Source organism: Heterocephalus glaber, unplaced genomic scaffold, assembly GCF_053883595.1.
Source record: "Heterocephalus glaber isolate CG9 unplaced genomic scaffold, H.glaber_assembly_v1.0 deba00001509, whole genome shotgun sequence".
Lineage (NCBI taxonomy): Eukaryota > Metazoa > Chordata > Mammalia > Rodentia > Bathyergidae > Heterocephalus > Heterocephalus glaber.
In genome coordinates, this window is record NW_028258325.1 from 31,777,536 (window position 1) to 31,793,462 (window position 15,927).

The 15,927-nt window shown below is 39.5% G+C and overlaps 1 protein-coding gene and 1 pseudogene across 3 annotated transcripts in view; one reads left to right on the plus strand and one right to left on the minus strand.

The window, feature by feature from the left end:
- The window catches only part of Tlr1 (toll like receptor 1), a 76,650-nt gene that overhangs the window by 33,282 nt on the left and 27,441 nt on the right, over positions 1 to 15,927 (minus strand). The window lies entirely within an intron of this gene.
- LOC101696491 (zona pellucida sperm-binding protein 2 pseudogene) lies at positions 467 to 2,451 on the plus strand (annotated as a pseudogene).

Genomic DNA, 15,927 nt, shown 5'->3' on the forward strand with positions numbered 1-15,927 from the left:
ATCAAGAAAAATGAAATACCTATGTATTAACCTAACCGAGGAAGTAGAAGACTTCTACAAAGAAAACTACAGTAGTACTCTGAAAAAGGAGATTGAAGAGGACATCAAAAAATGGAAAGATGTTCCCTGATTCTGGATAGGCGGAACCAATATTGTCAATTTGGCCATACTCCCAAAACTGTTATACTGATTTAATGCAGTCCCAATCAAAATATCAGCAGCATACTTCACAGACCTAGAGAAAACAATCCTAAAATTCATATGGAACCAGAAGAGACCCAGAATAGCAAAAGCAATCTTGAGCAACAAGAGCAAAGTAAAAGGCATCACATTACCTGACCTCAAGCTATACTACAAAGCAATAGTTTTAAAAATGGAATGGTACTAGAACAAAATAGACATGTAGGTCAGTGGAACAGAATAGAAGTTAAAGAAATAGTCCAAAGACTGCTGCCTTTTGCCATGCATGCAGGCAGAGAGGAGGTTCTGCAAGTCTTCCAAGTTGCTCTACAGCAATCCGGGGGTCATTTTATCTCTTTTCATATTTGTGACTTCAGTGAATTCAATTGGTCTTCCTCAGCTGGTGAACCCTCCCTTCCCAAGCAGTATCCCTTGCAATGAAAGTGGAGTAATGGCAATTTTGACACCAAGAAATGGCATGCATCTGTGGTGGATCCTCTTGATGTTGAAATGCTGAACTGCACTTATTCCCTGGACTCAGAAAAGCTCACCCTGAAGGCCCCATATGGGACATATACCAGGAGAGTGCCTGATGGGCACCAGATGAACATCAGAGTTGCAGGCAACGGTGATTGTTCAAGACAGGGAGATGTCATATACCAGTTTTTCTGTCTACCTAGGCAAGTAGAAGAGACACACGAGCTTTCAGTATCTAGTATGTACACATTATTTGTGAATTGGCTGATGATGATTAGGTGAACAAGTCTGATAGGGAATGAATCATTGAGGTTTGGTAATGTTTCAAGAACCCACAGTATGACTCTGCAGGAGACCCAAAGAGAAGGTTTTAATCTCCTGACTGACAGCCAAACAATGACCCTTCATGTGGCACTCAATGCCACTGGAGTTCTACATCACACTTTTGAAGTTTTCATTTGTGTCTCCTGGGCAGAAGATCACCTTCTCGTCACAAGCTATTTGTGCAGCAGATCTGTCTGTGAAATGCAATGCTACACATGACTCTCACCATACCAGAATTTCCTGGGAAACTGACATCATCTGTGAGCATTAAAAACAGGAACATCCCTATGAGCCAGCTGCATGACTACAGGATCAACATAGAAGCAACAAATAGCTTGAAATTATACTTCTGCAAAACTCAAAACCACATTCTCTGAAAAACGTCTGCTCTATCAGTTCTACTTATCATCCCTCAAGCTGATCTTTTACTTTAAAACAGATACAATATTCATGGTGATTGATCCTGAGTGTCTCAGTGAGTCACTAGTCTCTATGGTTACAGGAGAGCTATGTACCCTATGGACTTTGAAGTCTACACTCACCAAACAAACCCAGCTCTCAACTTGGGTACCTTCAGAGTGGGAAACTCATCCTGCCAGCTTGTCTTCACAGCTCAGTCTCAAGAGCTGGTACAGTTTCACATGCCCCTGAATGGATGTGGAACAAAGGATAAGTCTGAAGATGATAAAGTCATCTTTGAAAATGAAATACATGCTCTCTGGGAAGATCTTCCTCCAAGAAAAATATCCAAAGATAGTGAATTCAAAATGACACTAAAGCGCTATTATAACAAGGATGACATTTTACTAAATGCCGGTGTCAAAAGTCTTGATCCATATATGCTGCTCCTGCAAACCTACCCAGATAAGTCCTACCAACAGCCTTACAAAGACAGTGAATACCCTATAGTGAGATACTTCCGCCAACCAATTTACATGGAAGTTAGAGTCCTAAACAGGAATGACCCCAACATCAAGCTGGTCTTGGATGACTGTTGGGCAACATCCACTATGGACCCATTTTCTCTCACCCACTAGAATACTGAAATGGATGGCTGTGAATAAATACCAAACCACCTTCCATTCAGCTGGTTCCTCCATGACCCATCCCGATCCTATCAGAGGTTTGATGTGAAGACCTTTGCCTTTGTAGCAGAGGCTCAGGTGCTCTCTAAATTACTCTATTTCCACTGCAGTGCTTTCATTTGCAATCAGCTCTCCCCTGACTCCCCTCTGTGTTTTGTGACTTGTCCTGCCTCATCTAGGTACAGAAGAGCCACAGGGGCCACTGAAGAGAACAAAATGACAGTCAGCCTCCCAGAACTCATTCTCCTATGGTCAGATGACTCTTCATAAAGAGATGTTGAAAATTCCAAAAGGCATGGGACTTCTGGAGATGTTGCTTCAAAAGCAATGGCTGCCGGGGTTGCTTTAGTGGGGTTCGTGATAACTCCAGGATTTTTCCATTACCTGTGTAAGAAAAGAACTGCAATGTTAAATCACTAATTGAACTTGCAAATAATGTTGAAGTAATTGTTTTTTAAAAAAGAAACATTCCCAGACACATTCAGCTCTTTGATCTTTGACAAAGGAACCAAAATCATATGTTGGAAGAAAGATAGCCTATTCAACAAATGGTGCTGGGAAAATTTGTGTGTGTTTGCAGCAGATTCAAACTGGACCCATATTTCTCACCATGTATCAAACTAAAACCAAAATGGATCAGAGATCTAAACATTAAAATGGAAACAAGGAATCTGCTGGTAGATAAAATAGGTAAAATTCTTTTTTTTTTTTTTTTTGGTACCTGGGATCAAACTCAGGTCCTTCCACTTACAAGGCAGACAGCAGAACCACTGAGCTAAATCCCCAGCCCCAAATAGGTAACATTCTTGAAGACGTAAGTGTAGGAAAGGATTTCCTAAGCAGAACCACAATTGCACAAGAAATAACAGCACAAATCAGAAAAAGGGATTAAATCAAATTAAAAAATCTTCTGCACCACAAATTAGTAGAGTGAAGAGATAACCTACAGAATGGGGAAAATTTTTTGCTAGGTATTTCTCAGACAGAGGACTAATATCTACAATATATAAAGAACTAAAAGAAAAAAATTAGACCTCCTAAAATAAAAGACCCAATCAAGAAACAGGCAAGTGAAATTAACAGACATTTCTCAGAAGAAATATAAATGGCCAATAAATATAAGAAAAATTGTTCAATATCCTGGCAATGAAAGAAATCCAAATTAAAGCAACACCAAGATTCCCATTTTACACCACAGAAGAATGGCAATCATCAAGAAATAAAAATAAATAAATAACATGCTGGTGGGGCTACAGTGAAAAAGAAATCATAGACATCCACACAAAAACAACATTTTAGAGATCTGTTAATTTCATTGATGCAGAGCAGTACATCTCGTTATTGTTTCATTTTTACTTTCTTTTATTATAAATGTTGTTATGGTTTGTACCTACATGCCTCCCTAAAGCCTTATTGGTCACAAGTAGGGCTTTTTAGAGGTGGCTGGATCTAGGGTGTGTGATACTGGGATTAAAAGCACATAATAACTAAATTAATCCTTTGATTGCTTTAGCATAGTTCTGGGTGTGGATAACAAGAAGGCCCACATTGGGTGTGGGTGGCACCACCCAAAAGGCAGGTGGCCTGGAAGGGATAAGAGGGAGAGGCAAGTACTGCTGCTTCCTGTCTGCCCTGCTGTGCCATGGGCTGTTCCTCTGTGATGCTCCTCTGCCATGCCACCCTGCTTTGGAACCAGTCAGCAATGGACAGAAACCTCTATAAACTCTGAGTTGAAATAAACCTTTTCTCCTTTAACTTTGGGTGTCAGGTATTTTGTCTAAACAACGAGAAAAGAAACTAAGAGAAATGTCATTGGGCTTTTTTCATGTTTGTTGGAAATTTGTATCTCTTTAGTGAATTACCTGTTCATGTTATTTGCCTATTTTTGTATCAGGGATGATTTTACTATTTAATTGTACATTTGTTTTGATGTTACTGACCCTGACCTTCTGCCACACTGTTTGCAGACATCTTACTCAATTGTTTACCTTTCAATTTCACAATCATGTGAACCACTGCATGTGTAAATTCTATATAAACATATAAGTTCACTGTTTTCTTTGTTATTACAGTCATTCAGTTATGTGCTAGTAAGCCAGTCTCAAAAAAAGACTGTTTTGTAGCATTTGCTGATATTTTCAGTGTCGATATTCCTAAACTACTGATTTCTCTTTACCAACTGGTCTGCTTGTAAAATTTGTGGATATTTAACAGTTGGCTTTCACAAATCTGTACAAGCTGGCTCCTGCACACCACTTCCCTTAGTTATTTTCTCATTACTGAGAAACAATACCTGACACCCACAACTTGGAGGAAAAGTTTATTTTAGTTCAGTTTGTAGAGGTTTCAGTCCATAGTCAGCTGGCTCTAGCATAGGACAGCATGGCCGAGGGGCATCACAGAGGCCAGTCAGCTCAGAGCATGGCCCAGGGAAGCACAGAGAAAAGAAGAATGGGGAAGAGATGGACCCTTCCAGGCCACACCTTCAGGGACCCACCTTTTCCAATTAGATCCTACTTCCTAATGGCAAAACAGTTATAAACCCCCATAATCCAATTGCCTTCCCAAACTCCCACCTATGACCTATGCTGGTTTTAGGTTTAGGAAGTTCTTCTCCATAACAACATCAAATAAATATGTCTGTTTAAGTAGCTCTCAAACGTTCTTATTTTATTTTTATTATCCAAATAAAATGTTTTATTATGCAAATAAAAGAAAAATCAGGTGGGGAGCGCACGAGGGCATCACTGGTCCAGCTCTTCCTCGTTCTGCAGCATCTTCATGGCAAGGCCCCAGAGGGTCATGCTGGAGAAGAACTGCCCCTCTGAGCTCCGTCTAAGAAGTAGTATTCTCAAGTGAAGCTCAGCCAGTCCCAGCACCCGGAAGGAAGCTCCCCCATCTCCATCCCAGGCTCCTAGGACAGAGAAGCCCAGCCTGTCCCAGCACCGGGAAGGAAGCTCCCTGCCTCCATCCCAGGCTCCTAGGGCAGAGAAGCTCAGCATGTCCCAGCACCCGGAAGGAAGCTCCCCACCTCCATCCCAGGCTCCTAGGGCAGAGAACCTCAGCTGGTCCCAGCACCCGGAAGGAAGCTCCCCCACTGCCATCCCAAGCTCCTAGGGCACAGAAGGTGAGCTGCGTGGGCGCCAGAAGCACCCCCCACCCCGTGGAAATGAGAAGACACATAAACAAGCCTCAAAAACAGACTTCCAGCTCACCTACAGCAACCCCAAAGGGAAACGAGATGGAACACTCTGATACTCAACCACCTGGACTCTCTGAACTGGCAACAAAAGAGGACCTGGGAAAAATGAAATCAGAAATAATTACTCAGATAACAGCAAAGATTTTGCTCATGGTGCAAGACATGATTAATAAATCTAGAGAGGACACAGATAAAAAAATAGAGGATCTGAGGAACATGATGGAATCCCAACATAGGAAACAAATGGAATCCATAAAACAGATACAAACAGATTTCCAAGAGATTAAAAACTCCATCAAAAGTTGGTGCAGCAGAATGAACCAATGTGAGGATAGAATTTCAGATATAGAAGATAAGATTGCAATTAGTGAGGAGGAAAAGAAAAATTGCTTTAAAATTGTAAGGGAACATGAGAAATCAATCCAGCAGCTGCTAGACGATGCAAAGAAGAATAACATAAGACCGATTAGGCTCAAAGAAGAAACAGGAGACAGTGCAGATGACATAAAAAAACTCTTTACAGAAGTGATGGCAGAAAACTTCCCAAGGAGGGGGAAAGAACTTGACATACAGATAAGTGAGGTATATAGGACTCCAGCTAGCTTTAATCAAAAAAAAATCTACACATAGGCATATAATAGTTAGGATTCCAGAAATCCAACAGAAGAACAAAATTCTACAAGCAGTGAGAGAAAAGAAACAAATCACATACAAAGGAAAGCCCATCAGAATCACAGCAGACTTCTCAGTGCAAACCCTCGAGGCAAGAAGAGCTTGGAGTGATGTATTTCAAGCCCTAAAGGAAAACAGCCTCCAACCCAGATTGATGTACCCTGCAAAACTATCTTTCAAAATGGATGGAGAAATAAGATACTTTGATGATAAAGAGCACCTCAGGAACTTCATGAATACCAAACTGGCACTCCAAAAAATTTTAGACAATACCCTAGGAAAAGACAACAAGGATCACAACCCCAGGAAACCCAGCAGAATGAATCCATTGGGCATGACAAATTAAACACAAAAAGGGAGAATCCAACAAAAAGAAAAAGACATGACAAGGCTTTTAAAACTTTTAACTTCATCTCCCTAATGAGTGTATAATTCAATCTTGTTATTGTACTGATTAGTATTTTTCTGATTCTAGAATTGCACAGCATTCCTTGTGCTGTACTGGCTATTTATCATCTTCTTATGTCTACATTTTAATTGGGTTGTCTATTAGTGAGCTCTAAGAATTCTTTATATATTCTGCTCATAAGTTATATGCATTGTAAATATGGTCTGTTTAAGGACTACTTTTCATTTTAATGATGTCATTTAAAGTTCTAAATTTTGATGGAATCTCATTTATCAATTTTTTCTTTTATACATCATGTTTTTTGTATCCTAGGTAGCTCTTGCCTACCCTGAATTCATAAATATTTTCCCTTATAATTTTTTCTTAAAGTTTTATACTTTTAGGCTTTCTTATTTAGGTTCATAGATCCCTTCAAGTTATTTTCATGCATGGAAAAAAAGGGTTGAGGTTAATTTTTTATACACGGATAGCAGGTGTTCTAGTACCATTTGCTGAAGACACAATCTCTTCCTCGGCTCTTGAATCGAGTTTATATTCTATAAAATGCTAATGTTAAATAATCTTTCAATACTCAGTAGACCATGTATGTGAGGTTCTTTTTCTAGATTCTCTGTTTTATTCCAATGATCTATATGTCTTTCCTTACACCAACACTGCCTTGATTACTGTAGATTTGGAAGAAGTCTTAAAATTGGGTGCTAAATGTCTTCCAACACTGTTTTTGTTTTTGGCTTTTCTGGGTCCTTTGTACTCCTACATAACTTTTAAATTTCAATATCCAATTCTTCATTTATAGCAAGTATACACAGACCTGAATTTTTATATATACCTTGTGTTTTCTAATCCTGCTAAATTCAAGTACAAGTTCTAGGGTCTCCTAGAGATTTCTTAGTATTTTCTCTGTAGATGATCATTTCATCTACATATAAAGATTTTGCTTCTGCCATGCCAATCCTATCCTAGTTGTGTCATTTTATTGCTAGACTGTTTTGGTTTAGACCTATGTTTCAAAGTATAATGGACAGATAAAGAGTAGGCATATATGCCCTTGTTCCCCACTTTAGGGAGGAAGCATTGTATTGTCTTCATTAATAGAAGGAGTTTTTGTTGGAAGTATGGAGTACATGTCTTTGATCTGTTGAGAAGGTTCTGTTCTACTTCTAGTCTCCTGATAGCTTTTACCATGAACAGCTGTAGAATTTAGTCCAATACTTTTTCTCCAACTAGTGACAGGATCATATGGCTTTCTCCTTTCCTCTGTTAAAATGATTACTTTTAGGGGTGGATCTTCCAATGCTGAACCAACACTGCCATTCCTATAATAAAACCACTTTCTACATACTGCCAGATCTGACTTCTAAGAGTTTGTTTTGTTAAACAAATTTCTATCTATGTTCATACTTTTTTCTTCTATTATCTTTATCCAGTTTGAGGATTAGCACAATGTTGAGTTCCTAAAATGAGGGCAGAAGTGTTCCTTCTTTTTTCGGCTTTAAATGTTTGATATAATTTATCAGTTAAAACATTTATGAGCCTGCTGTTGTCATATAGGTAGGTTTTCAAGCTAGGAATATACTTTCTTTAATAGGTGCTATTCAAATTTTATATTTCCTCCAGAGTTAGTTTCATTAATTTATCTTCTAAGTTACTTCTTAGAAGTTGTCAAATTTATTTCAAAACGGATTTTTGTAATATGCTTTCTATATCCTTTTAAATTCTGTAAAATCTGTGGTAATGTCTCCTAGATCTTAATATTGTAATTTTAAAAATGTATAACTGATATTGTGTAGCAGGAAGAAAAGGTCTAAAAGAGCAGGGGACTTGGGAGGGGTAGGGGAAGGGAAAAAAGGAAAGGAAAAAATATGAGAAGAGGAAAAAAATGGAAACAAGGTCTTTGCAAATAGGGAAGGGTGGAGGGGGTGAAGGGAGGGCAAGGGAAGGGGAAAAAAAAAAAGAACCAAGAGACTCATGCAATGGTACAAGATCCCAGTGATGGACAGAACACGTCAAATCAGTCCACTGCAGACAGGCAGGTCTGTGCACACCCAACCGAGGTCCTGAGTCGCACAGAACATGCTGAATCAGCCCGCTGCAGACAGGCAGGTCTGCCCACCCTACTGAGGTCCCCAGTCACGTGGAATATGCCGAATCAGCCCACTGCAGACAGGCAGGTCTGTGCACACCCTACCCAGGTCCCGAGTTGCACCGAAGATGCCAAATCACCCTGCTGCAGACAGGCATCCACCTGGTTCCACACTACAAAGACACAGAGGACACCAGACCACCAGACCAAGGTACTGAGTCCCACTGTTCCCGGCCCAGAGGTAGGGGCTTCTGAGCCGCTGTTCCAGTGCTCCTGGTCCAGAGGAAGGGGCTTCCCAGTCACCATCCCTCCCACTGCTACCAGCCCAGAGGAAAGGGCTTTTGGGCCACCTTCTGTCCCGCTGCTCCTGGCCCAGAGGAAGGGGCTTCCGGGCCATCATCCCTCCCACCATTCCCGGCCCAGAAGGAGGGGCTTCTGAGCCGCCATCCCACTGCTCCTGGTCCAGAGGAAGGGGCTTCCCAGCCACCATCCCTCCTGCTGCTCCCAGCCCACAGGAAAGGGCTTTTGGGTCACCATCCCTACTGCTGCTCCCAGCCCCTGTCCCACCTCTCCCGGCTCAGAGGAGGTAATCTGTGCAGGCACTAACAGCCCCCTGCCAGAGTCAAAATGAGAAAACACGTAAATAAGTATCAAAACCAGACTTCTAGATCACCTACAGCAACCCCAAAGGGAAATGAGATGGAACACTCTGATACTCAACAACCTGGACCCACTGAACTGGCAACAAAAGGGGAATTGGAAAAAATGAAATCAGAAATAATTTCTCAGATAACAAGAGAAATTGTGCTCCTAGTGCAAGACATGATTAATAAATCTAGAGAGGAGCTCAGGAACATGATGGAATCCCAACATAAGAAACAAATGGAATCCATAAAACAGATGCAAATAGATTTCCAGGACATGAAAAACTCCACTGAAAGTCTACACAGCAGAATGAGCCAATGTGAGGACAGAATTTCAGATATAGAAGATAAGATTGCAATTAGTAACCAGGAAAAGAAAAATTGCTTCAAAATTATAAGGGAACATGAGAAATCAATCCAGCAACTGCTAGATGATGCAAAGAAGAATAACATAAGACCGATTAGGCTCAAAGAAGAAACAGGAGACAGTGCAGATGACATAAAAAAAATCTCTTCACAGAAATAATGGCAGAAAACTTCCCAAGCAGGGGAAAAGAGCTTGACATACAGATAAGTGAGGCATATAGGTCTCCAAATAGCCTTGATCAAAAAAAGTCTACACATAGGCATATAATTATTAAGATCCCAGAAACACAACAGAAGAACAAAGTTCTCCAAGCAGTCAGAGAAAAGAAACAAATCACATACAAAGGAAAGCCCATCAGAATCACAGCAGACTTCTCAACACAAACCATCAAGGCAAGAAGAGCTTGGAGTGACACATTCCAAGCCCTAAAAGAAAACAGCCTCCAACCCAGATTGATGTACCCTGCAAAACTATCTTTCAAAATGGATGGAGAAATAAGATACTTTCATGACAAAGAGCACCTTAGGAACTTCGTGAATGCCAAACCAGCACTCCAAAGAATTTTACACAATACCCTAGGAACAGACATTGAGGATCACAAGCCCAGGAAGCAAAGCAGAATGAACCCATCTGGCATGACAAGAAATTAAATGGAAAGGGGGAGAACCCAACAAAAAGAAAAAGTCACGGCAATGACAAGTCAATACGTTTCAGTTATAACCATCAATGTTAATGGTCTCAATTCATCAATCAAAAGAAATAGACTGGCAGAATGAGTCAAGAAGCAAAATCCAACAATATGCTGCATACAAGAAACACACTTCATTCAAAAGGAAACTCATAGACCGAAAGTTAAAGGGTGGAAAACAATACTCCATGCCACAGGAACCCGAAAAAAAGCAGAAGTAGCTATCCACTTGGCAGATCAAGTAGATTTCAAACCAACACTGGTTAAGAGAGACGAAGAAGGACACTACATCCTTGTAAAGGGAAGAATCCAAGAGGAAGAGATGACAATCATAAATACCTATGCACCAAACACTAGTGCACCCAACTATATAAAACAAATACTAACGGACATGAAAAGTCATATATGCACTAATACAATTGTAGTGGGGGACCTCAACACCCCACTGTCACAAATAGATAGATCAACTAGACTAAAAATAAGTAATGAAATACTAGAACTCAGTCAAACTCTTGAACAAATGAACTTAACAGATGTTTACAGAGTCTTCCACCCCACAAAATCAGAATACACATTCTTCTCAGCTGCACATGGGTCATTCTCCAAAATAGACCACATACTCACACATAGAACATGTTTAAGTAAGTGCAAAGGAATTGAAGTTATCCTCTGTATATTATCAGACCATAGTGCCATGAAATTGGAGATCCATAGCAAAAGAAACTTAAAAAATTTCATAAACACATGGAAATTGAACAACACACTTCTGAATAACCAATGGGTCATAGAGGAAATTAAAGAAGCAATCAGACAGTTCCTTCAATTAAATGACAATGACAATACAACATATCGGAATCTATGGGACACAATGAAAGCAGTCTTACGAGGGAAATTCATAGCAGTGAATACTCATATTAGGAAAACAGAACGAGCCCAATTAAACAACCTGATGCTGAACCTCAAGCTTCTAGAAAAAGAAGAGCAGGACAACCTCAAAGCTCATACAAGGGAGGAAATTATAAAGATCAGAGGAGAAATCAATGCAATGGAGACTAAGAGAATGATACAAAAAATCAATGAAGCCAAGAGTTGGTTCTTCGAAAGAATCAACAAAATTGACAAACCTTTAGCCAATCTTGTCAGAAAAAGGAAAGAAAAGGCCCAAATCCATGCAATTAGGAATGAAAAGGGTGAAATGACAACAGACACAGCAGAAATCCAGAGGACCAGCAATACCTACTTCCAGAACCTATACACCAGTAAGATGGACAACACAGAAGAAATGGACAGATTCCTAGATACATATGAATTACCAAAGTTGAACAAAGAAGACCTAAAAATTCTGAACAACCCAATATCAACCAATGAAATTGAAAATGAAATTAAAACCTTACCAACTAAGAAACCCCAGGCCCTGATGGCTTCACTGCTGAATTCTACAAGACATTTAGAGAGGAGCTACTGCCACTACTGTTTAAACTCTTCAATGAAATTGAAAGGGAAGCAGTACTCCCAAATTCATTCCTGGAAGCAAGCATCACCTTGATCCCCAAAGCAGAGAAAGACCCAACTGAAAAAGAGAACTATAGGCCAATCTCACTAATGAGCACAGATGCAAAAATCCTTAATAAGTTACTGGCAAACAGAATGCAGAAGATCATCAAGAAGATCATACACCCTGATCAAGTGGGATTCATCCCAGGGATGCAGGGATGGTTCAATATATGAAAATCAATCAATGTAATACATTATATCAATAGAGCCAAGGACAAAAACCATATGATTATCTCCATAGATGCAGAAAAAGGATTTGACAAAATCCAACATGCATTTATGATAAAAACCCTACAAAAAATTGGAATAGATGGTCTCTACCTCAAACTGATAGATGCCATCTATGAAAAACCAACAGCCAATATCATACTAAATGGTCAAAAACTGAAATCCTTCACACTCAAATCAGGAACAAGACAAGGATGTCCACTATCACCACTCTTGTTCAATATAGTTTTGGAAACATTAGCCACAGCAATTAGACAAGAGAGAAATAAAAGGAATAAAGATAGGTAATGAAGAAGTCAAATTGTCATTTGCAGATGACAGGATACTCTGTATAGAAGACCCTAAGAACTCCACCAAAAGTCTTCTAGACTTAATAACCAAATTCAGTCAAGTAGCTGGTTACAAGGTCAACACACAAAAATCAATAGCTTTCCTCTACACCAATGACAGACTCACTGAGAGAGAAATAGGGAAAATAATTCCTTTCACAATAGCATCCAAAAAACTGAAATACCTAGGAATCATCCTAATGAAAGAAATCAAAGACTTCTTCTCTGAAAACTATGGCACTCTGAAAAGAGAGATTGAAGATGATATCAGAAAATGGATAGACATCCCCTGCTCCTGGGTAGGAAGGATTAATATAGTGAAAATGGCCATACTTCCAAAACTGCTATATAGATTTAAAGCAATTCCAATTGAGATCCCAGCAGCATACTTCATAGACCTTGAGAAAACAATCCAAAAATTCATTTGGAACAAGAAGAGACCCAGAATAGCAAAAGCAATTCTAGGTAACAGAGACATGACGGGGGGTATCACAATCCCCAACCTGCAACTATACTACAAAGCTACTGTGATAAAAACAGCATGGTACTGGCAAAGAAACAGACTTGAGGACCAGTGGAACAGATTAGAAGATGCAGAAACAATGCCAGACACACTCAGCCATCTCATCTTCGATAAAGGAGCCAGACACCCTCACTGGAGGAAAGATAGCCTCTTTAATAAATGGTGCTGGAAAAACTGGGCTTCAACTTGCCAAAGATGAAAACTAGACCTGTATCTCTCACCATGCACTAAACTAAAATCAAAATGGATTAAAGATCTAAATATTAAAATAGAAACTCTGAACCAGTTGGAACAAAGGTTAGGTAGAACTCTTGAAGACATCAGTGTAGGAAAAGATTTTATGAACAAAACCTCAGTTGCCCATGAACTAGCACAAGCAATCAACAAGTGGGATCTCTTCTTATTAAAAGGCTTCTGCACAGCAATAGAAACCACCAGCAGTGTGAAGAGACAACCCATAATGTGGGAAAAAATCTTCACCTGGTCTTCCTTAGACAAAGGTCTACTATCTCGAATCTATAAAGAACTTAAAAAAGATCAGACCTCCCAAATTTAAAGACCCAATCCAAAAATGGGCACCAGAAATGAACAGACATTTCTCAGACAAGTAAGTCAAAATAGCAAATAAATACATGAAAAAATCTTCAACATCAATGGTCATTTGAGAGATACAAATGAAATCAATGCTGAGATTCCACCTCACTCCAGAAAGAATGGCTGCTAACATGAAATCAACCAATAACAAATGCTGGCGGGGCTGTGGGGAAAGAGGAACCCTGCTCCACTGCTGATGGGAGTGCAGACTGATGCAACCACCGTGGAAATCAGTATGGAGATACCTCAAAGAACTAGGACTGGAAGTCCCATTTGACCCCACTATTCCACTGCTGGAGATCTTCCCCAAAGAATTAAAAGAATCATGCCACAGTGATATATGTGCGCCCATGTTCATAGCAGCACAGTTTGTAATAGCTAAAACTTGGAAACAGCCCAAATGCCCATCAACTGGAGACTGGATCAAGAAAATGTGGTTTTTTAAATAAAATGGAGTACTACTCAGCCACAAAAAATGAGAAATTAGAGACATTCATAGCTAAGTGGATGCACATTGAGGCGATACTCTTAAGTGAAATAAATAGGACACACATGAATAAATACCGAATAGTTTCTCTGGTGTGAGAAACTGAAAGTGTAAATAAGGACTAAATGTATAATAGGTAATGTGAAATAGGAAGAAAGGGGGCAAAGGGGAAGGAAGTGGGAGGGCTAGAGGAAAGGATAGAAGGGAATGGGATTAATATGAGAAAATGGAAAAATAGGAACAAAATCTTTGTAAATAAGGAGGAATGGAGGGATTGAAGGGAGGGCTGGGCAAGGGTGAACAATAAGAACCAAGAGAGCCTATGTAAAGGTGCATATTTCCAATGATGAATATCATTATATTGTATACCTAAAATGTACCAATGATTAGAATGAATAATCAAAAATGCAAAATAGGAAGAAGAGGTCCAAAGGGGTAGGGGTAGTGGGAGGGGCAGGGGAAAGGAAAGAAGGGAAAGGAAAAATGCTGAGAAATGGAAAAAATGGAAATAAAGTCTTTGTAAATAGGGAAGGATGGAGGGCGTGAAGGGAGGGCTAGGAATGGGGAAAAAATAAGAACCAAGATGCATTATGTAAAGGTACAATTCCCAATGAGAAATGTAATTGTGTTGTGTACCTACAATGTACCAGTAAAAGAATTTAATAAAAAAAAATCCCAATGATGAATGTAACTGTATTTTATACCTAAAATGTACCAATAAAGTTAATGGGGGGGGGAGAAAAATCAGGAAATACACAATTAAGTGAAAAGAAAAATATTAAACTAACAATAATCCCACCACACAATCCCTTTTTTGTTATATCAATGCAGATTTTTTTCTATCTATGAACATGCTTTAGGCTCTTCATATTTACTGGCAAATTGCTGTTTAGAAAGTTTAGGTACCAATTTACCTACAAACACACACACACACATACACAGGTAGCATTATATTGTGTGTGTTGTGTTTTAATTTCCTTTTCCAATCTATAATATATAATCAATATGTTTTCATGTCAGTATCCACAACTTTATTAGTATTGGCTGAATAGTATTCCATTTTATTTATAATTTTTTTAACATTTGAATTCACAATGTATTTATCCAGTCTTCTATAGTTGGCATTTAAATTTACTCTAAATGTTCACTATTATAAACAACTCTGAAATAAGCAGCAATATTTTTCTTGGATGTGTATGAACAATTATTTCCTTAAGATAGGAAGATAGTCCATGAAGTAGACTTTCTGAACCAATGGCCATAAATCCTTACATGGCAGTAATAATACCTAAAAAATACTGAAGAAGTATGAAATGTGCCCCAGCTCTCATCCAGGTGTGAGAAGAGAAGAATTTCACAATCCAGTTGCTGGAATTGCTAAAGGAAAATTAAAACTATCTCACACTGAGACTTAACTATCCTGACATTCCTCATTACCTAGAATTTAAAACTTTCAGAAAGTCCCTGTGGTTTCAGAAATCCCCTCAGGTCTACTTGACTGCCTGTAGTTTATTCTCATTCCTTGCTAATCAAATCAGTCTCCAAAAATCTAGACTGAAATATTTCCTTTTTTTATGCAAGCTCTCATTCCCTTTAAAACTCACAACCTGTCCCATTTACATCCCCACCCTCCATCCACTGGCCCCACCCCTCTCTCACGCCCATCTTTCCCTTCTTTGTCCCTCTGACTTCCCAAGCAGCTTCTTTCAGATCCTTCCTTCCTTCCGAGAAAGCTTTTTTCCCACCTGCTACGCCCAGCTGAGTCTCCAGGCCGTCAGAGACAGTCACACCAACCCCAGAGTGGAGGGTTGAATAAGTGCCCTCTCTCCCCCTCAAATTCATGTTCACTTGGAACCTCAGAAGCTGACCTTATTGGAAATAGACTCTTTGCAGATGTAATTAAGCTAAGGATCAAGATGAGATGACAAAGGATTGAGAAAGCCCCTAAATCCAGCTACAATGTCCTTATCAGAGACAAAAAGAGAAGACATGGGGGACTTAGAGAACAGGTGGGGCCTAGATTGAAGCAATACATCTATAGGGCAAGTGACACAAAGAATTCCCAGCAACCACCAGAAGCC